The sequence below is a fragment of the Benincasa hispida genome, chromosome 5, assembly GCF_009727055.1.
Source record: "Benincasa hispida cultivar B227 chromosome 5, ASM972705v1, whole genome shotgun sequence".
Taxonomy (NCBI): Eukaryota; Viridiplantae; Streptophyta; class Magnoliopsida; order Cucurbitales; family Cucurbitaceae; genus Benincasa; species Benincasa hispida.
Genome location: NC_052353.1, coordinates 44,397,776 through 44,419,863, shown reverse-complemented (window position 1 = coordinate 44,419,863; position 22,088 = coordinate 44,397,776). Strand labels below are relative to the sequence as shown.

Sequence of the window (22,088 nt, the reverse complement as noted above, 5' to 3'; positions counted from 1 at the left end):
GAAGGCATTGACTACAATGAGGTGTTTTCTCCAGTTGTGAAGCCTACTTCCATCCAGCTGCTCCTTTCCTTAGTTGTGCAAAAGGATTTGGAGCTAAACCAGTTGGATGTAAAGACAGCCTTCCTACATGGGCTGTTGAATGAACCAATTTACATGAGGCAACCTAAAGGCTATGTGAAAAGTGGAGAAGAAGACCTAGTGTATTTGTTGAACAATTCCATATATGGCCTAAAATAGTCACCGAGATGCTGGTATGAAAGGTTTCATGAGGTGATCTTCAAGATGGGGTTGAAAAGGAGCTCATTTGATTGGTGTGTTTACAGAAATTCTGGTAGCTTCTAGGAACCGGTTTATCTATTTCTTTATGTAGATGTCATACTACTGGTCAGGAGATCCAAAGAGGAATCGAGGCAAGTAAAAATGCTTATTAAGAAAGAATTTGATATGAAAGACCTAGGGAAGTCAAGGAGGATCCTAGGAATTGAGATTAAAAGATAGAAAACAGGACAGATTATTTGTTAGTGAATCTGAATATTATTCAAAGATATTATAGAGGTTCAAGATGGAGAATTCTAAGCCAGTAGGTACTCCTCTTACACCTCATTTCAAGCTTTTAGCTGCTAATATTCCAAAGAGCACAAATGAAGAACATTTGAACTATATGATGGCTATCCCTTATTTCCAAGTAGTGGAATCACTTATGTATCTTATGACTTCTACAAGATCAGGCATGTCTTATGCAACAAGTATGGTCAGTGATCAGGCATGTCTTATGCAACAAGTATGGTCAGTGATCAGGCATATCTTATGCAACAAGTATGGTTAGTAGGTACATGGTAAACCCTAGTAAGAGACATTGGGAGGAAGTCAAGTGGATACTAAGGTATCTATGTTCATCCAAGGAGTCAAGAGTCTTATATAGACAGAATGAGCCCTTCAATGATGAAGTTTATGGTTATGTAGATGCAGACTCTGCAGGGGACTTGGATAGAAGACATTCTCTATCAGGCTATGTTTTCCTATGGGGGAATAATTTGATTAATTGGGAAGCTACTTTGTACCCTGTTGTAGCCCTTTTCACAACAAAGGCTGAGTTCATCGCATTGTTTGAGGTTGTGAAGAAAGGTTTATGGCTAAAAGGTTTACTAAACCATTTCAGCATAACACAAATAAAAGTCAGAATATATTGTGATAACCAGAGCACAATATACCTATCTAAGAATCAACAGTTTCACAGTAGAACAAAGCAGATTGATATTAAGTATCATTTCATCAGACAAGAGATTGAGAAAGGGGAAGTCGAGGTAGTGAAGGTTCATACATCTGATAATGCAGCTGATATGCAAACCAAAACTGTTCCATTAAACAAGTTTGTTAGATGCTTGGACCTTCTCGGGTTCAAATTACCTGAAAAAGGTTAGCTCAAGTTAGCTCAGTGAAGCAAAGAGGGAAGGAACTCTGGATTCTTACAAAGGTGGAGATTGTTGTAGAAAGACTTGAAATCAAGAAGTAGAACATCGCAGCTGGCAGTTGAACCTTTGTCGACCTCTTTTTGTTAAATTTTATAACCATCAGAGCTTCATCGTTGACTGAATCACCTGCACATATAAAAACAAAATGAATGTGAGATTAATGTAAGAGTGAATAAAAAATTGAGAGAGGAAGGAATTTGATCTGTAATACTTCTAAGATTAATAAAAGAGAACTTTCCCAATTTGCACAGTGGACGTAGGCCAAAGGCCGAACTACTTAAACTCCTGTGACTTTCTTTTCTTACCTCCACGATCCTTTAGATTTTTTCTAAGGTATCATTTAACACGATCATGTAATCCTATCGCATCGTGTACATGATTTCTTAGCTTCCGCGTTCAATCGTCTATTAAGATCGTTTAGCTCATCAGCTGTTGTTTAATACGATTGTCTAGCTTCAACCACAACTATCGTCTTACACGATCATCTAATGCTTCCTCCAATCGTTTACTTAATTGAACTATCGTTTAGTTTCTTGGTGCATCGTTTACACAAAACGTGTAGCCTTTTTGCGTAAATGATAGAAGGATTTTCGAGCTTCAACATTCTATCTTCCCTGAATCTTGAATTGTTATCGACTGTTATATCTGAATGTTATGTTATTATTAACATGAAGATCTTGTCATCTGGGACAACAAGAATTTTAAGAAAAAATAAGAATGTTGAAAGAAAAATAGGAAAGAAGGGAAAATAATTTGCTGAGATATGAGAAAGTGAGGAGAGAAAATTAGAAAAATTAGGAGATCTTCGGTAAAATCAATATTTTGTTAATTAAAAACTTTGAAAAATCACTTCAAATTAAAATTCTAACTTTATTATTTTAATATATATATATATTATATATATATAATTGCCTCTAATTTATTTTATGAAAAATAATAGACAATGAAAAAAGTGGAAGACTAAATACAACAAAAAAATATGAAAGTAAAAAACAAGCCACACAAAATATGGTATCTGCAACTTGACACCCTTTGTACATCTGAAAGCATTTAAAGGGTGACAAAAGGGAAGATAAATGATAACTTATAGAAAAACAAGTTATTCTCTGTTAAAGGTTGGAACAATTAGGATTTTTAGTGATAAAAATACATTTATTCTAAGAAAAATCGCATAGAATTCCTTACATATCATCAACTCATATAAAAGTAGCTTTCTTGTTAAATCTTCTTCACTAATGCATCTTATTGCAGGAATTCAAAAATTTTCATTAGTGTTGACTAAGCTAATGCAAGGGCATACGTCCAGAGATGTTTGACACAGAAGAGATACATTGGCTCGCGCTTTATGTCAAATCACCACTTACAGGTATGGGCATCGGACTGGTGACGTCTTAAAAACTTAGAGATGGCAGGTAGCTGACCAGGGTATGTAAATTAATTCAAATCTCATCATAAGTTGCTAAAGAAATGCCTATAAATAGGAAAGTCTGCTGCCAAAAGAAGATAGAAGGAAAACATTAGAGAACTTAGAGAATTTAGATAGTTAGTAGAAGCTCTAACTTTCTAAGAAAAAGATAGGAGGAAAAGATCCATCGCCATCGTTGATCAGGAGAAGAGAAATTGTTGGAAGTTAAGTTCGAGAAAGTTCTCTTAATCAATTATTCTCACCACATTCGCATCTCATCATAACGCATACACATACATTTAGTTTGTAAGCATGCAACCATATTATCTTTATTTCATTCTCACCACATTCACACTCACATGTTCATCATACTCGGAATCAATGCATATCCCAAACACATAGTGCCATTCAACCATAAATCCCCCTTTTTCCCTTGAACTCTTGTCTTTTTGTAAGTGTTTATTGAGGTTAGTGTAAATACTTCTCACTTACATTAATGTAAAAACTCTACAACTGAGGCAAACACAAGGACTGTGTTAGATTGTCTTAAAATCTCTGTGTTTGACCCTAGACTTACTAGGAAACCTATGTTTGATTTATACTTAGAGTTGATTTAGGAAAGCTTGTACGCATTTCAAAAGGTGTGCTTTCAACCACTTCAACACATCGCCTACTTTTCTTACTTATAAAGAAGTGATCCACCTTCATCTCCATTCATCTTATTCATTTATTACCATCCTTCACCTCATCCATAGCATTTTTAGATTCAAATCACGAGGCGAACAAGTTTTTGGTGTCGCTATTGGGGATTTTAGCAATAAAGCTAACAAGATTTTCATTTTTGTTTCTTTTGTTGAAAACTTTCAGCTAAAGAATTATTACAAGTCAAGCTTAAACTTGTAAACATTTTATGAGTAGGGAGGGTACTCTTGAACATGTATACGACCTCGAGGTTGAAAGAACCTTTAGATGAAGAAATCGATCTAATCGTTATTCAATGTTAAGGCGACAACAACAACCACAATATCAATAGATGGCGGACAACTAGATGAACTAGAACTTAGCTCAGCAATTAGAAATTGTTGTCCTGAATCCAATCCTGATGGCAAACAAGAGCACGCGTTCAATGTGAGAGTACACTTGATGGGACATGATTTGAAATGAAATCAGAATGCTCCAAATGTTGCAAACAACAAGACAATTCGGAGGTGCATGTGGCGAGGATCCCCATGCCCATATGAAATGCTTCTTGGAAACATGTAACTCATTTTTTATTCCTAGAATCACACCAAAAGTTATCAGATGTTCTTATTCCCGTACTCCCTTTGTGATGATGCCAAATAGTGGGCGAGTTTTCCAAACCCTGGTGAGATAACAACATGGGACAAGTTGGTGGAAAAGTTCATGCAAAAATACTTCCCTCCCACAGTCAACACAAGGAGGGGTCGAGAGAACATGAACTTTGAACAATGATAGTTTGAGACATTGAGCTCAACATGGGAAAGATTCAAAGGACTTGTCAAGAATTGTCCTAACCACGGATTACCTTTGACTTTTCAGATGGAGACTTTCTATAGGGGGTTGAATAGAACTTCCAAATGGCAGTAGATGTAGCTGCAGTTGGCGGCATAATGGACAAATCATACAATGAAGCTAAAGAAATTTTAGACCGTATTGCCAAGCACAACATGGAGTTGGTTGATGATACTTATGATTCCAGAACATATTGTTGAAGGCGTTCTTAGAATGTGAACGTGATTGACTCTAACGCAATGAACACTCTATCTGCACAGGTGGCTATGATAACAAAATTGTTGCAAAATCTATCAATGGGAAATGCAGCACATACTCAAAATGTGCATCAGCTGGATGCATTCATGCAGCCCATGGCTAGCTATGTGGGTTGTGGTGAGCCACACTCCTACAATAACTATCTGTAGAACCCATAGTCATTCTGTTTCATTAAAAACAACCCATTCTCAAATACATACAACTTTGGATGGATAAACCATCCAATTATTTCCTAGGAAGGCCACCAACAAGAGCAACAACATCCTGGAACACATCAGTAGCCTAGGCAGTGGCCGCCACCTGGATTCCAGCAGCAACAACAACCTCAACATCAGACCTTTAATACATGAGGCCATGCATCGAGTTCAACATCTCCGCTTGAGAATCAATTAAAGGAGTACATAACTGAGAATTATGCCTTAATGTAGAGACAGGTGTCATTAATCCAGAACTTGGAGATGCAAGTGGCGGAAATTTCAAGCAGGTTGAAGAATCGACTACATGGAGTATTGCCTAGTAACAATGAAGCCCCAGGAAGTAACAATTGGAAGGAGCAATATCATGCAGTGACATTGTGAAAGCGATAGACCTTTAGTTGAGAAGAAGATAAAACCATGAAAAGACGATCATCCTTCAACATCTAAGAATAGAATAAAAACAATGGCATTTGAAAGAGAACAATAAGAAAGAGCACCTGGCTCTGTAAGTCATTCACAACCAATCAAGCTAACATAGAGGCACCAGTGGTGGAATTGAGTGCACCATTCCCCTAATGCCTACAAATGAATGATGAAAAACAATTCAAGTACTTCTTGGAAGTCCTTAAGAAATTGCATATCAACATCCTCCTCATATAAATGTTAGAACAAATGCCAAAGTATGTAAAATTCTTGAAGGATGTTTTAACAAAGAGAAAAAAGATCAGTGAGTTGGAAGCAGTAGTGCTAATGCATGAGTGTAATGCATTGATCAATAACACCATTCCTAAAAAGTGGAAAGATCCAGGCAATTTTACTGTTCCTTGTTCAATTGGAAGAATAGATGTAGAGCATGCATTGTGCGATCTTGGAGCAAGTATTAACCTGATGCCCTTCTCCATCTTTAAGAAACTCAGAATTGGTGAAGCTCAACCTAGTATTGTAATGCTTCAGCTTACTGATAGATCTTTCACGTATCCTAAAGGAAAGGTTGAAGATGTCTTGGTAAAAGTTAACAAACTTATATTTCCAACGGACTTCATCATCTTACACTATGATACTGATCGGGATGTTACAATCATTCTTGGATGGCCGTTCCATGCTACTGGAAAAGTTTTGATAGATGTGCATAAAGGGAATTTCACCATGCATGTAGATAACCAGGAAGTTAACTTTAATGGGTTGCATGCATTAAGGTTCATAGATGATGTAGAGGAATGTCAACCTATCGACTCAATTGAACTGCCTGAAGAAGAAGAGATGGACCAGGTTTGTGAGATCCATGCATTGAGTGAGAATATGAGAAGAGTTGAGCCACTAAGTTTCGATGAGCGACAAATGAAACTTACGCCTCATTCCCTAGAAGAGCCACCAACGATCGAATTAAAATCTCTCCCCAACCATTTAAAAAATGCTTTTCTTAGAACTAATAATACTTTACTTGTTAGTATTTAAGCTAATCTTACTAAGTTTAATGAGCATTCTATTTTGCAGATTTTAAAGAAGCATATGCATTCAATTGGCTGGACGTTGGCTGAAATTTGAGGAATCAGCCCATAGTATTATATGCACAAGATTCAATTGGAAAAAGGGAAGACTTGATCAATTAAACCTCAACGCAAGCTAAATCTTATCATGAAAGAAGTGGTAAAGAAGGAAATTATAAAATGGCTCGACGTAGGGTGATCTACCTCATTTCTGATAGTAGCTAGGTGAGCTCAGTCCAATGTATCCCCAAGAGATGAGGCACTACTATGATAGTCAATAGCAACAATGAATTCATCTCATCCAGAACTGTCACGAGATGATGCATATGCATTAACTATAGAAAGCTTAATGCATCGACCAAGAAAGTCCATTTTCCCCTTCTTTTATGGATCAAATGCTCGACCTACTGGTTGGTAAAGATTTTTACTACTTCCTAGATGAATACTCTATTTACAATGAAATCCTTATCGCTCCGTAAGACCAAGAGATAACAACTTTCACATGCCCTTTTGGGACATTTACATTCTGACGCATACCCTTCGGGTTGTGGAATGCACCGGGAACACTCCAAATGTGCATGATGGAAATTTTTTCATACATCCTTGAGCAATCTATTGAAGTCCATACTGGAAAATATTGTCAACGCATGTAGGAAAGATTAGGCACAAAAGCTCGATGAAGCTCTTTGGGCGTACAGGACTGCCTACAAAATGCCTATAGCTATGTCACTTTACTCTTTGATATTTCGTAAAGCCTGTCATTTACCTTTGGAGTTAAAGCACAGGGTATTCCGGGTAGTAAAAAAGTTGAACATGAATTTGGATGATGCAGAAGAAAATCATAAGCTGCAACTCAACGAACTTGATGAGTGGCACAATGCCTATGTGAATGCATGGGTATCTCTTTAGGGATGATTTTGAAGAAGTTGAAGGTCTCATGGACATCAAACTTACCAGGCATTTGGTTTGTGGCTTGCCTAACCAATTGTCTTTGTTTCCCAAGCCTAAGGCAACAAGATCTCAATCTTCCAAATGCACAGCAAAAAGGAGAAGCATCGAGGTCTCTAATAATGAACTCAACAATAAGCCTCAATAGAAGAACAAGAATATGAGCATGAGCTGGCGTTGGAGCATGAAAAGACCAACTTATTAGACATGAACATGTCTCTTCCTGCCTTGAATTTGCCATCACCAGTTGATGACCTACTTGATCTAACGCATCAAGATGTAATGCATGTGGATCAAATTGGTGAGACTCATAGCCCTCGCTTTTCCCCTCTAAGCTCACCAATAATTCCTACCTCTGTATTTCCTACTACCATTTATAAACCAACTAGGTTAGGTACAAGCAACGCCCAACATACGGAAGACGTAGTTGGGAAAATGCAAGACAACCAACCTATTCTAACCAACGCAACTACCCCTCCAACACGTCAAGCCAACATGGATGAACTTAAAGAATTCATCTAAGCCCAAGTTAGACCCCTGGCCGCATCCATGGAAGTTCTTCACTTACAGCTGGTAACAATGCAACGCTAAAATATGGCTTTAAGGGACTACATGCGCCAACGGATGCAGTGAAGCCAGGACCAGTTTAACTTCATAGCTCAATATATCAACCAGATCCTGATGGGAATGTTCGTGTTGCCCCCTCTGTCGGCACACTTAGTCAATCACTATGATTCATGGATGAAGACCTTACACCTGAACACAGGGACGATGTGCCATTATCGTAGTTGGGGGTGTTAACTTGTAATTTTTTTGGTTCATCTATCTATTTTTTGTATGCGTTTTGATTAATTTTGAAATCCCATGTAATCCTCTTTGAAGTATTGAATGCAAAATTATAAATTTTAATCATTTCTCTTTTCTTTCTGATTTCTAGAATTTGGGGGTAGGGAAGGTCCGAGTTGATGTGTCCTCTTGTGTTTAAAAAACCAACTTTAATTTTATCCTAACAAAGTCTACAATATTATTATTAATATACATATATTTAAATGTATAATTTATACACAAAAGTCGGGACGTGATGGGAACATGGGGAGGGGTCGGGGAATGTATTCCCCATCCTTGGCCTCGAATTGCAAACGAAAAAAAAAAATTCTCCACTCTCTCCCTCATTCCCCGTGTATTCGGAAATTCCCCATCTTGGGATCCGTCCCATAAATTTTTTGGACATCTCTAGTTAGACACTCATCTAGAGCGACAACCAACAACGAACATCGATAGGGGTGGTAGTGGCACAACGACTGACTGTAGCAAGAGGCTAAAGGAAATTATAAAGTGAAAGGAGAATAGAGAGAAAGAGCTTGATTAGAGAGGAGGACTTGCACCTTCTTCCCATGTCTCCTCAATTCTCTCTTTTTCCAATTCCTCACTCTTTTTAATTAAAAAGTAATTAAAAAAAAAAAAAAGAAAAATGGGTTGGATTTTAAAACCAAGATTTGAAGAGTAGTGAATCATATTCACAAGTGTCTCAATACCAATGAATCAATTATTTCAAGTTTTTATAATTGAAATGAAATGTTAAATATAAATACCATATGAAACGAAATTTGAAAGAAAACAAGAATGATTATTAAATAAGTTTGTTTTATAAAAAAAAATATTAGAAACAATATGAAACGATATCATGATTTTTATTTATTTGTTTGTTTTTATTTTTTATACGACTTTAAAAGTATGAAGTCTATCAATAATCAATTTCTATCACTAATAGTGATATCAACATATGTAATATCACATAGAAACGAAATTGAAAGAAATACCACATAGAAACGGAAATTGAAAGAAACTACTTTTAATTAGTTTCTCAATATTTTGCTTTTTCTTAGATTTTTTTTAAATTTATAAATAAGAAACAAGAATGATTATTAAATAGTCTGTTTATCCAAAAATACAGAAACAATATCAAACGATATCATGAATTTTATTTATTTTTGTTTTTTTTTATAGGACTTTAAAAGTATGAAGTCTATCAATAATTAATTTCTATCACTAATAGTGATATCAACATATGTATATATCATTGATGGACTAAGATTATTATAGCCTATGGGTGATAAGTATCTATCAATAATTAAACTTACTCTAATAAGTATAGAAGTTTATGGACTCTTAGACTTTTGTCAACTAATGTTATTCATAAGTAAATATTTGTTCGGTAACATTTTGGGTCGAGTAAATAATAAACATTGGTATAGAAGAGTTAGTTGGGATGATTTTAACTAGAATGTAATTAGATACTCCATATTAAACTAAAAGTCTAAAAGTATACAATCTATTAGTATTCATCACTAATAAACTTCTACTATTATAACATATATAATAATAGAAATTGTTAGATGATAGCTATTGAGATACTTTATATTAGCCACTTAAGGACTCTACCATTAATTGAAGGATTCACCGACTATCACTCTTGTCTTTAGATGTTAGAAAAGAATTCACTAAAGCTCTTTTTAAAATACGAAAATCTGTATGTTGAAATTTTAGCATTTAAAATACAATGATATTGGTGATATCAGTGACATAACGTAGGTAGATATAGTTTTTCATCCCTGATATAGCTTAATCTTTCAAAGTTGATGATTTACTTTCAAAATTGATAACCAATTATAGAAGGTTATCAATAATAGTTATTGATATTCTTCAGTGTTAATATTTCAAAGTTGATTTCAATCGATAAAATTCTATCAGTGATAGCTATTGAAAGACCCTATTAATGATAACCATTGATAGAAGCTACCAATGATAGTCGCTGATAAAAACTATCATTGATAGCCGCACGAAATACCAGTGAGCGAAAATCATTGGGCTTTTTAGTCTTTCCTAATTTTTGGACCTATTTTTGTGCTATATTTGAATATTTTATCCTTGTGTTACATATAGTATTATTTTGGACCTGATTGTCACCATTTAGACTCTTTAGCCCAACTTCAACCCGAAAAGCATCCCACGCGACTTCCAACGTATCCAAAAATTGATATTTTCCTTCCATTCATACCTACACAACAACCAAAAAAAAAAAAATGGAATCGCAATAAATTAGAGGCAGTTGCAAATACAGTAATCAGACCTAAGGTATTAGATATAACCTAACGTAAAAAAGTTAGAAATATGGTAGAATTTAGATAGTCTATCAGCAATAGATGATATTGTTTGTAAGACTCTATCAGTGATGGACCATATCGGTGGTAAGAGTCTATCAACGATAGAAGTCTATCACTAATAGACTTTGCTATAATAGCAATTTTTTAAAACAATGTTATACACTTGGTTATTATTCCTAAAAATTCTATCAATTGCAATTACCCAATAAAAGAAAATGATAAAAATCCAATAACTCAAAGCTTTCATAAATTAAACTCGTGTAAAACTCGGGGTGTTATATATATTATGCAATATTATTCAATCAACTCGTTTATCCTCTAAAGCTCCATATATTTGTGTGTGTATGCTTCATCTTACCTAATCTAGCAACATTCAAGTCGGAGAAGTTTTATATAGACCGAAGACTCACTAGGTCACTAATGACTCGAAGTCCTTCAATTCATAAAAGATAATACACCACATTTAGAAAAAAGAGGTAGGGAGATTCGAACTAGAGACCACTTTGTTATTAACATATTCATATGTGTGTTGAGTTAGGCTCACTTTGACATTTACCACTAACTGCAATTGAAATTTTCAACAAAAATCTCTCCCCCAAACTTATTAATTTATTTATTGATTTGAAAAAATTGGACTATAATATTAACACATCTACTATAGGAATTGGAATACTTATCTACTAGTATGAGTGTTTTTTTTTTTTTTACAATAGGTGGGGTTGGGAAATCAAACCTGTGACTTCCAGATTCACAATACAAGTACTATACGACTTGAGCTATGTATGTTCATTTCGATATCTACTACTATCGTGGTTGATCTATGACTATTTAGTAAAAAACATCACTTATAGTCCACTCTTACACACAAATGAATTTTTCTTTTCTTTTTTTTTTTAAAAAAAAATCACAACTCTACAGCTTTTAACACAAGAATAGCAACTGACAAGCACATGTTAAATAACATTAGTAATGAGAAAAAAAAAAATTGAAGATGGATGGTTCTAAAACGAAACAGAAAAGCAATAATATTTTATTATATTCCATTGAAAAATTTCAATTACATTTAAAATGGACACAAAAAAGCAAAAAACAAAATGGTTCTTTCTTTTTTTATTTTAAATTTATTCTTCAAGCACTGCAGGAGCTGGCTCATTCCAATTTCATGTTTCTCCATCCTGAGAAAAACAAAGGAAAAAGAGAAATATTATGTTAAAGTCAAACTTAATGAATTTTTAATGATAAATATATATGTAGAATAAGATGCTTGATTTGATATGATATTATTCCGCTATATAAAAAATGCAGTTTTTGTTGGATTTGAAGAGCCAAATTCTGAGGGTTTTTACTTCTGCTTTAATTTCAAAAACCACAAGACAAAAAAAATTGTGCTTTATTTTGAAAAGTTCACAATTGGATGAGTTATTGTCGAAACTTGCAACCCATTAGTTTACAAGCCCATGAATAATCTCAGTTAAATGACAAATCTGGTCCTTTTATTAGGAAGAAATTAGAGCGCTCCATAAAACTCTCATGAAGAGTCTGATATAATTACTATTTAGGAGGGTTTTATCAAATCGTAAGAACAAATTTTAATGTTTAAATCACATCTACTAAGTTCTAACTTTTTACATCTCAAAATTGAGAATGTTTTAGGTGAAGGAAATAGAAAGAGAGGATTTCAAATCATAATATCATACAAAAAGTGATTATGAAATATTTCATTTTTTAAGCATTTGAAAAATAATTTTGAACCCAAACCTAAATTTAATGAAATCTTAGGCTTTATTATTCCAAAGTCGATCACTTCTAAACATATTACCTCTTCTCAGTCATCTTGAGCTTGGATATGCAATAATATGCTCAACCTACTTTTCTTTCAGAGAAAGATACGAGGGGACCGAAGTAGATCAGTAGGTACATCGAAATATCTCAACTAGATTGACACCTTCTTAGCATCCCTACCATGCAATATGCTCAACTTACTAAAAATTTATATTAAAACTCCACAAATATAAAAATGTTGGAATGTCTTGAATCTGATATTTGAATTATTATCTCTAATTAAAAACTGTTATCCCTTTATCCATGGATGTAACTAACACACTATTAGTAAACCACTTAAATTTGTGTGTCGATTTCCTATTACTTTACATTTTTTGTTCATCAATATTGTATTGATTAAATGGTAAATTTATTGTAACCTATCAACTTAAACTTCCGGATTCAATTCATCTTCGAAAAGAAAAATATTTTAAGTTCAGTAGTGATTCAACATTATATTACCTCGCATTTCATCTACGGTCAAGGACTCGATCTAGTAGAGCTTCGATAAGGAAAAGGAATTTCACCAGACTCAATATGCTTAACATCCTCCACAAGAAGTTGATAATGCCTCTTCACTTCTTCTTCAGTTTTTCCACCAATGGCTTTTGCAACATTCACCCATCTCTCAGGTGTGTCTTTATCATAAACAGCCAAAGCTTTCTCAAAGGCTTTGTTTTGCTTTGTAGTCCATGAAGTGCTTGGTCCATGAGCAGTCATGGAAGCCATTGACAAAATAAAAAGGAAGCTCAAAAGTCTATTTTGCAAGGTGAAAAGAATTAAATGTATGAGCCAAAGACCAGGCTGTGGGTGCTCTTTTTATAGGCAGGAAAGGCTGAGAATATCTTTTGCCATTTGCTAGAGAATTTTAATGATTTGTGTCCTTTGAAACCACAAAATTTAGTTTTATAACAAAAGACACATAACAATTGGGGATGGAGAGAGAATCAGAATCTCTTATGGGAGTTTTTGTTTCTCCTCTTTGAAGCGTTTGTGTTTAAGAGATGTTTGAACTTTCAATTTTTTGTCGAAAGATCATTAAAATTTTCAAATATTATTTGTCATAGACTCTTATCCTATTCGATATTTATTCTGAAATTCATGAATTTACTGGACACAAAGTTGAAGGACAAGAATTACATTAGATATAAATTTTCAATTTATATTTAATAGATAAATTAATTTTTAAATATTTCAAATATGTCTTGAGGAATACCTATTAGATAATTTTAAAGTTTATGGATATTAGTAGATACAAAATTTAAAGGGTATGGATCTATTAGATATTTAAAATATTCCAAAATCAAATAGACACAAACCTCAAAATATAGGCATATATACTTATGATTTAACTTTTGTTTTTAAGAAATAATTAATTATTTGACATTTTGAAGAAAAACATGAAACTTAAAGTGTGTTTGGAATATATTTTTAAGTGTTTAATTTAAAAAATAAATCATTTTGGGAAGAAATTTGATTGTTTGACAACCACTCAAAATAAATTTTCAAATATATTTTAATTAGTGTATATTAAAAGTGTTTAAATAAAAATGATTTTTTTTTTAAAAAAAAAACTATTTTCTAGAAATTCGGACTAACAACTTTAAACTCATAAAATTAACATGCTATATGAATATGTTGTTGTTTAGTTTATTCTATAATTTTATGAAAAATAATAGAAAAATAAAAATGAGAGTATCAACCAAAATGATATACTTCATAATATGAATTTAAAAAACTCTTGGGAATGTTTGGGGGCCCAACATGAGATGGTATATCCCCACATTCTATATCATCTCAATGTTTGGAGACCTATTATCCTATATTTTAATTGTTTATGGGCCTATTTTCGGAACTTGTTTTGTATCTCACCGTCATTTTCCTTCCATGTATCGTATATCATCTCAATGTTTGAACATACTCGATCAGAACTCTCCAGATATCAGAACTTCTCATAAACATTTAAATGAGCTAAAGTGACAAGAATATAAACATTTAATTTAGTAGAAGAATAAAAGAATATATATGCCCAGAAAATAAAAGGACCAAACTTTCAGGAGCAATAGGTTACCCTAAATATCTATTGGAATAATATATAGGTGTAGCTTGGGGGAAACAAAGGAATAAAGGATCATAAAAGCTATGGTTGTCCTTCCATTGTTTTACTGCTAGCTCCAACTTGAGCTCAAAGCATATGGCAGAATAACCTTTGCCACACTTGAATTTAGTCTATTCCAACTCCAAGGAACACTAAAATCCAACACACTTGTGGAACATATTTAGCATTGTAAAATGTTTATGTGGTTAGCAATTGTAGCACATATGTTGTCAATCTGACCGTATCACAGTAGATAAAGTCGTGGAAGATTCCACATTAATAAGATGAAGAGACTTCACGGTTTTATAAAATACATATACGTTACTTCTATCATTATTAATTAGTTTTGAGATAGAATTGTTTTTATCTAATATTGTATCATAGCTCATGAAACAGTCCAAATGGACATTCGATCTAAAAAAAATATATTATTAGAACGAGGGTTACCAATCTTCTCATACCAATTGATTTTCATATGGAACTTCATATTTATTTAATAGAAGGCATCATTTGTGATCCCGAAAAGTTGATGGTTTGATTGTTCCTTCTAAACATAAAAATAAGTTGCAGGGCATAGGTAAATCCCAATTAATTAAGTTAAACTGAAGAAGTCTGGTCCAAATATTTGTTATCATAATCGACTACTTTAAATCAAAGCATACAACATTTTAAATGATACTAGAATTAGTTCAAGCTATTACACTTCAAAAATGAACAAAGCTCAGCCGGCATAAAATTTGTACTATTTACCTCGAAGCCACATGATCGGTTTCCAACAAATAACCATATTAGACTATACTAAATTATATTAAAGGAATAAAATAAGTGATTCGTATTGGAACATATCCTATTCTTTTAGGCTATGTTTACCCCACTGGAAATGTAATAAATCAATTGTAATTTGAAAGTGGGTCTTATTTGATTAAGATTGTTATTGTTTCCCTATGTTCCATAATTGTCACAAAATGTGGTGCCCACTTCAAAGTTTGTAATGGAAAAATGAAATCCAATTAAGACGCGAAGGGTGATAATCTAATTGCTATTCAAAATTATGTAGGATCCGCAAGCCAATATCGTTACCGTTACCATTATTCTTATTATTACAATATGAGACATATGAATCTGTCAAATTTACTGTTATCATTATCATTACCGTTCAACTCTAAACAGTAACAATAAATGTGATAGATTCAAGTAAACGTGATAAAAAACAGTCCAATTACTAGGGGTGGACAATGAAACCGCATAAAACAAACCAATTTTCAAAATCGAACCGAACTGAACCAAAATAACGATAAAAACCAAAAAATGTGGTTGGATGTGGTTCGATGAAATTCCAAAATCAATGTAAAAAGAGTCGATTCGGTTTCAATTTCAAAAACTGCATATGAAACTGAACAAAATTGTTTTATATATATATATATATATATATATATATAAATATAGGTCTCTTAGTTGAACTTTGATGATCTCTCATCTCAGTCCGCCTCCTGTTCCTTCATCTCTCCATCTCTATCGAATTGTCAATCGATCTCCTCTCCCTCCATCTCTTCTCAATCTCCTCTTCCTCCATCTCTCTACCTCTCTCGATCTTCTCTCCCTCCATCTCTTCTGAGTTCCGCTCGTGGCACTGCCTTTTCCAACGCCTAATGGCCACCCACTGTTGCATGTAAGTTTCTCTCTCTCTCTCTCTCATTGCCAGAGCCCTGAAAGCCTACATTGTTGATAAGCCTAGAGTCTAGTTAAAAAAAAATTTGTAAATTACCGAACCATTCCTATCATTACAGAAACGTAGCAATAGTGGTAAGTGCAGGGTCGAATTACAGGAAAGCGAATAATTAATTTGTTTCGTGTTAGATTTGACTGCTGGAAACATAGTAAAAATGGAATTTTGGTTTTGATTTAGGAAGATGCAAAAAAAGTAAATTGCATGGGATATATGGAATGATATGGGACTCGTTTAGTTCTCAGATCAAGTGGCCATTCGATGTAAATTAAGTCATTGTTATATACTAAATAATTAATATTTGAATTACGCATGCATAGCTACTTAATTTGATAAGAACTAATCAATCTTTACAAAGGCTGAAAATCAATTAATCCAAACCAAATCAAGCATCCTAATCCGCAGTTAAGGCTGGAAAGACCGTGCTCTATCTAGCCTACATGCTCCTAGATGCAATTGGGTCCTTGGCAACCATAAAAAACTAGAAACACGTGCATGAAAATCAAGTATTCGACTATGTTGACTAATTGTCAGGAAAGCTATGTTCAAATAATAAATGTATTCTTTAAATATAGACTAATGTACAATGCAACAATTCAAGGTCAGCCTATACACCTAAGCGTGCTCATCTGATCTGTGCTACATGGGTAAATTCAAAGCATGGATGATTACAAGATACATGCGAGCCTGAATTTAACTAGCAAAGACATGCAATTACGATAGGGTTGTCAATCCAATACATAAAAGAAAATCTAAATTAGGGGAGATTAAAGAAAAACAGAATTCTTAATTGAAGCACAAAATTGAACATATAACTCATTAAATTACAAAGAACACTTAGTCCAAGAACTAACAAAAAATACCTCATTGATTAAATTACAAAGAACACTTAGTCCAAGAACTAAAAAAAATTACCTCATTGATTCATAGACAAACCAATGGATACAATCCAATACAAATCCATAATCCAGAAAAGTAAATCTAACCTACGATACTCAAAACATAGAGCAAAAAGAGAACTCAAAGCCTCTCTTGGCCTCCATGAAGAGTTTCGGTGTTTTTACGACCTTTTTCAATACAATTCAGCATCTTTTTGACCTAGCAAAAGAAGACATTTATAGAAAAACTCAAGCAGCATTGCAATGCAATGGTCGAGCGTTGTAACACTCACTCGTGCGCATGCTTCTCCTCCCTCCGTCAAATGTCATAGCGTCGCAACGCTCTAAACGAGTGTTGCAATGTTATGCTACTGTCTTTATAGGCTTGGGCTTGAAGGTTGCGCGGCATTGTGACGCTGATACTAGGGGTATTTTGGTTATTTCACGTCCTTTGAAGCTTGGATACTTCAAATCTACACCAAATCAATTCAAATTAGTCCCGATCAGCTTCAAATCCTTGATTCTACCTAATTCGTTGCTCGTTACTTACAAAATAGAGACATAAACACATAAATCCACTAACGAGTTCAAATTAAGCTAGGAATAATAGCTCTTTTTTAGAACTAACACTATTTCTTTTAGTCTTTCTTCTCTACCTCACTCTCTATCTCCACAAGTTATTTTTCTCTCTGTTTTAATTTGTATGTGATTTTTAATTTTTCCTTTTCCCTTCCCTTTGATTCTATCATTGCAATTAGGGCACAAACCACGGTCTTTATTTTTCAAACGGACATCTCTCCGATCTACTATTCAGGTGTTGAGGTTGATGCCCTAAATCTTAAGGTCTTGTAATTTGTAAATTATATTATAAAAACACATTATTTATCTAACAAAATAAGTTGTATTTTATTTGACTTTTAGTTTCATTAACTCAAAACCAATAAACTAAAATCCAAGGTCCATTAGATGTAACTTAAACACGTATATGGAGACATACAGGCGGATCATATTTAAGTAATAACCTGAACGGTTTAGTAGATAGATAGCACTGGTACCTTATCCTGATCACACTACGGACATTGTCTGCTTTGTAATTTTTATAATTATTGTAAAGTACTACAAATCATCTAATCTTAATCATTCATGTTAAGACATGTGAGTAGAGGTATCATATATAAAGAGATTGTATAATATCAGACCGCGAAATGAATAGTCTCACTTTAGAACATGTTGCTAGAAGAAACCTACATTTCAATAGGATGACCATAGATGGCTTGATCTTAATCCTTAGTGGATTGTGAACTCTTGCCTACGAGGGAGGGCCGTGTATTGATCTGCATAGGTAAGAGTCACTAGTTTCGCCAACTCAATATGCCTACCATTTTTGGGATTTTTCTAATTGGGGAGCTGGGAACACAGTTACACCAGAAGAAATTCAGTACTTCCCTATTATTAGGGTAAGTAGATAAATTGCAAACTTCAGGCTGATTTCAGGTCTTGAACAATATGATGCCACACCTTCTATTGGCCCAAGAGGGGTTTGATTATAGTTAGACTATAACTAATTATTCATTAAAGAGGTCAGTGATACTTATGAAGTTAGATGTAACTACAGGGTAAAACTATAATTTTGACCCAACTGTATTTACCATCAATTTGTGAAGGGCCATCGTACATTCGATTAGTTATATCCAATGGATACATAAATATATCAATAGTATGAAGAGTGTAGATGTCGATCTTTAATGGAATGACTAACAGTTAATGAAGGTTGATTACTTTAGTTGATTATTTTAGTTAAAGAGTTCGATTAATTAATCAAGTATCATTGGAGTTTCATTCTATAGGTTCATAAAGTTCATTTGTTAGCTCAATAAAAATTAATGAGCATCAAATTAATTTTGGATTATTTGAATTGTTAAAATTAATTAAAAGAAAGAAATTATATAAGATATAATTAAGATAAGAGGCAATTGGAACTTTAATAAAAAAAATAAATGAAAATTGTGCGTGTGTCCCTAGGTTTTGCTTTTTTGCAAACATGTCAAAAAACTTCCGACTAAAATTCTATTGTTATTTGATTTTTATGTGATTGTTATGTGATTGCTATCTGATTTCTATGTGATTGTTATGTGATTGCTATGTCATTGCCACATCTGCAATTACAAAATAGTTGAAGTCGTGGCTTTGGTTTCTGAATATATATTTATCATATAATTTAATTTCCCATAAGATAATGTATATGATACATTATAACGTAAAGTTTTAATAAGAGAAATAAATATTTGAATGTGATTCATATAAAAATTATAGGTTAAAATTAATATGAATGTGATTCATTTTAATACTATAAGTTAAATGAGAGAATAATCAATTATGAGTTATATTATATATGATATAATATAAATCATAGGTTATATTTTATGTGTGATATAACATATATTTTAATATAATGGTTAATATATATATATATATCAAATTAAAATTCAATTATTTGAATTTTAGAAAATTAAAATGGGGTAAGAGTTATTTTGATAACTCCCTTCAACCCGTTTCTCACTCATTTTTACGTGCAACATATCAGAGTGGGGAAGTTGTGTTTATATCTTCATTAGAGTAATTATGCCGTGTGTTACGCTGTAAGGTTGAATGGCCTACGTAGTTGTGCTAGCATCAGCGTTGCTATGCTCACAACGTTGCATACGACATAACGCTACAATTTGGAAAGGGAAAAGCCAGCGTAGCTACATTGCATGCAGTGTAGGGCCACGCTACGACAAGGAAAAAGGCAGTGTAACAATGCTTGTGTAAAGCATCGTTACGCTTCGAAGGTGTTGCACATGCATCAGGAGGTCGTTCACAGGTCATGGTTCGAGTCCCCTAGCAAGCAGTTTCGAGTAGTTTTTCGTTTATTTAATTATTATTTTGTAATAATTAATTATTTTTATTTTTTTCCATTAAATAAATTGATATAAGTATTATATTAATTTAATTAACATTTAAGATGTCAACTTCGATCCAATATTGCTTTTATATTTATTATACATAGGATGTATACTTTATTTTTGTTATATTTCCTAGTATATGCCCTATTGTATAAAATTTCCATTGTAGGATAAAAATTATTTCATGCACCATTTTAATATAAATGTTATTAAGCATGCCCATGCATCATATTAAATATAATTGTTATATTATATAATTCATTGAATTTATAACATGTCCATGCATGATTTATATTATAGTTGTTATAATATATAGTTTGGATGGGGGATTTATGTTATGTATGTTTTCATTACTCTATTATATAAATGTTATATGTAATGTAATGAAAGATGAAGATGCATGAAGCATGACACCACGTTAGAAACATATAATTGTTATATTTTTAATATGTCATTAGATGCATGTATTGGTTTTACTTATCTCATTAAACTTTATAATTGTTATAAGTTAATAAAATTAGAATTAAAATTTATAATTAAGAGTTGCATGCAAATATAGGTTAAATTAATTTTAAATGGTTATTGGAGTAAATAAAAGATTAAATTTATAATATAGTTATCTATAAGGGACCTTTATCTTAGGAAGGTTCTGTCTAGGCTGGGGTATTTAAGCTAACGGAAACAGAACACTCCTACATGGGAACCGACCAGTTGGAAGGTGAATTAAATAAATATATTATAAGTATGCAATGAATGATTAAGGTTTATTGAAGCGTTTAATAAATAAGAATCGTTATTATTAAACTATCCAATATAAGAGTTATATTGGGAAAATTTAACACTCAGTAAAATTAATTAACTAGATTTTTCTAAGTAAATGAATCATATTTTTAAAACACTTAGTGGAAGGAAAATGATGTATATAATACTTCAATTTCTTTTAATGTTTCTCCCTATATTGTTCATGCCGTGAGAAACTATACATGGCCTTGAGGGTCCTTTTGCTTATATTCCCCTACGGATGGCATTTTGTGTAGGTCAATAACAAGGTGAATGGAGAGGGTGCTTAAAATAAGTGGGAGAGGGATGTCTGTCAACACATTCCATGATCTCCTTCATTGGTTCAGTGTAAAGTTTCATGCTCGGCCTTGAGGCACTTTGCTTGTGTCCCCGTACGGATGGTATTTTGTTGGAAATTTTACATTAACTCCATAAATAGATAGGAATTATTTAGTTTTTACCTCAATCAATTTTTTTTAAGGCTTGGCTCATTGGGGCAAAACTATAGAGTTTAAAATGAAGCGTTATAGTTACAAGAAATTGTTAATTTGTCAAGTAAATTAACAATTTCTAGACCGAAAGTGGTGACTAATCATTATAGGAATAAGAGTTATTCTGGTGTAATAATTAGTTGAGATTGTCTCAATTTAGTAAATGGATAACTGATCACCCTATGGTGGCTTTTATCCAGACACACTGAAGAATTATTGTAAAATTAATGTCACATAGGGTACATTAAAATTTTTCTAAATTGATTGGTTTTACATGGGTAATGCTTTAATAACTAATATAAATAATTCTTATGTTTCAACAATTTGCAAAATGACTAGTTCTGCATTGAACTTGTTAAGTGCTAACAAACTAAACAGTGAGAATTATACTAGTTGGAAAAACACTATAAACACTGTACTAATTATTGGTGACCTGAGGTTCGTCCTTCTTAAAAATATCCTAAAAAACCCACTACTGGATCATCTCAAAATATTCAGGATACATAAGAAAGATGGGTCAAAGTAAATGAAAATACCTGAGCGTACATCTTGGCCAACTTGTTTGAAGTTTTGGCCAAGAAGCATGAAACTATGGTCCCCGCAAGATAGATCGTGGATTTGTTGAGGGAGAAGTTTGAACAACCGTCTACCCAACTCCAACACCACGCTCTTAAATTCATCTTTAATGCCTATATGAAAGAAGGGGCATCTATTCGAGACATGTTCTGAACATGATGGTCCACTTTAACATGTCTGAGATGAATGAGTCTATCATCGATGAAGTGAGTCAAGTTAGCTTCATTCTGGAGACTCTGCCTGAGACTTTCCTGCAACTCCATAGTAACATTGTTATGAACAAGCTAGATTACAACTCGACCACCCTTC

General features: G+C 33.2%; 1 long non-coding RNA gene across 1 annotated transcript; it reads right to left on the bottom strand.

Annotated features, from left to right (window-relative positions):
* Positions 1-11,466: 11,466 nt before the first annotated feature.
* On the bottom strand, positions 11,467-12,757 carry LOC120077635. The gene is made up of 3 exons (XR_005481798.1): positions 12,748-12,757; positions 12,284-12,422; positions 11,467-11,639 (listed from the first exon to the last, which is right to left on the bottom strand). It is a non-coding gene; the product is annotated as an uncharacterized LOC120077635 (long non-coding RNA).
* Positions 12,758-22,088: the final 9,331 nt, after the last annotated feature.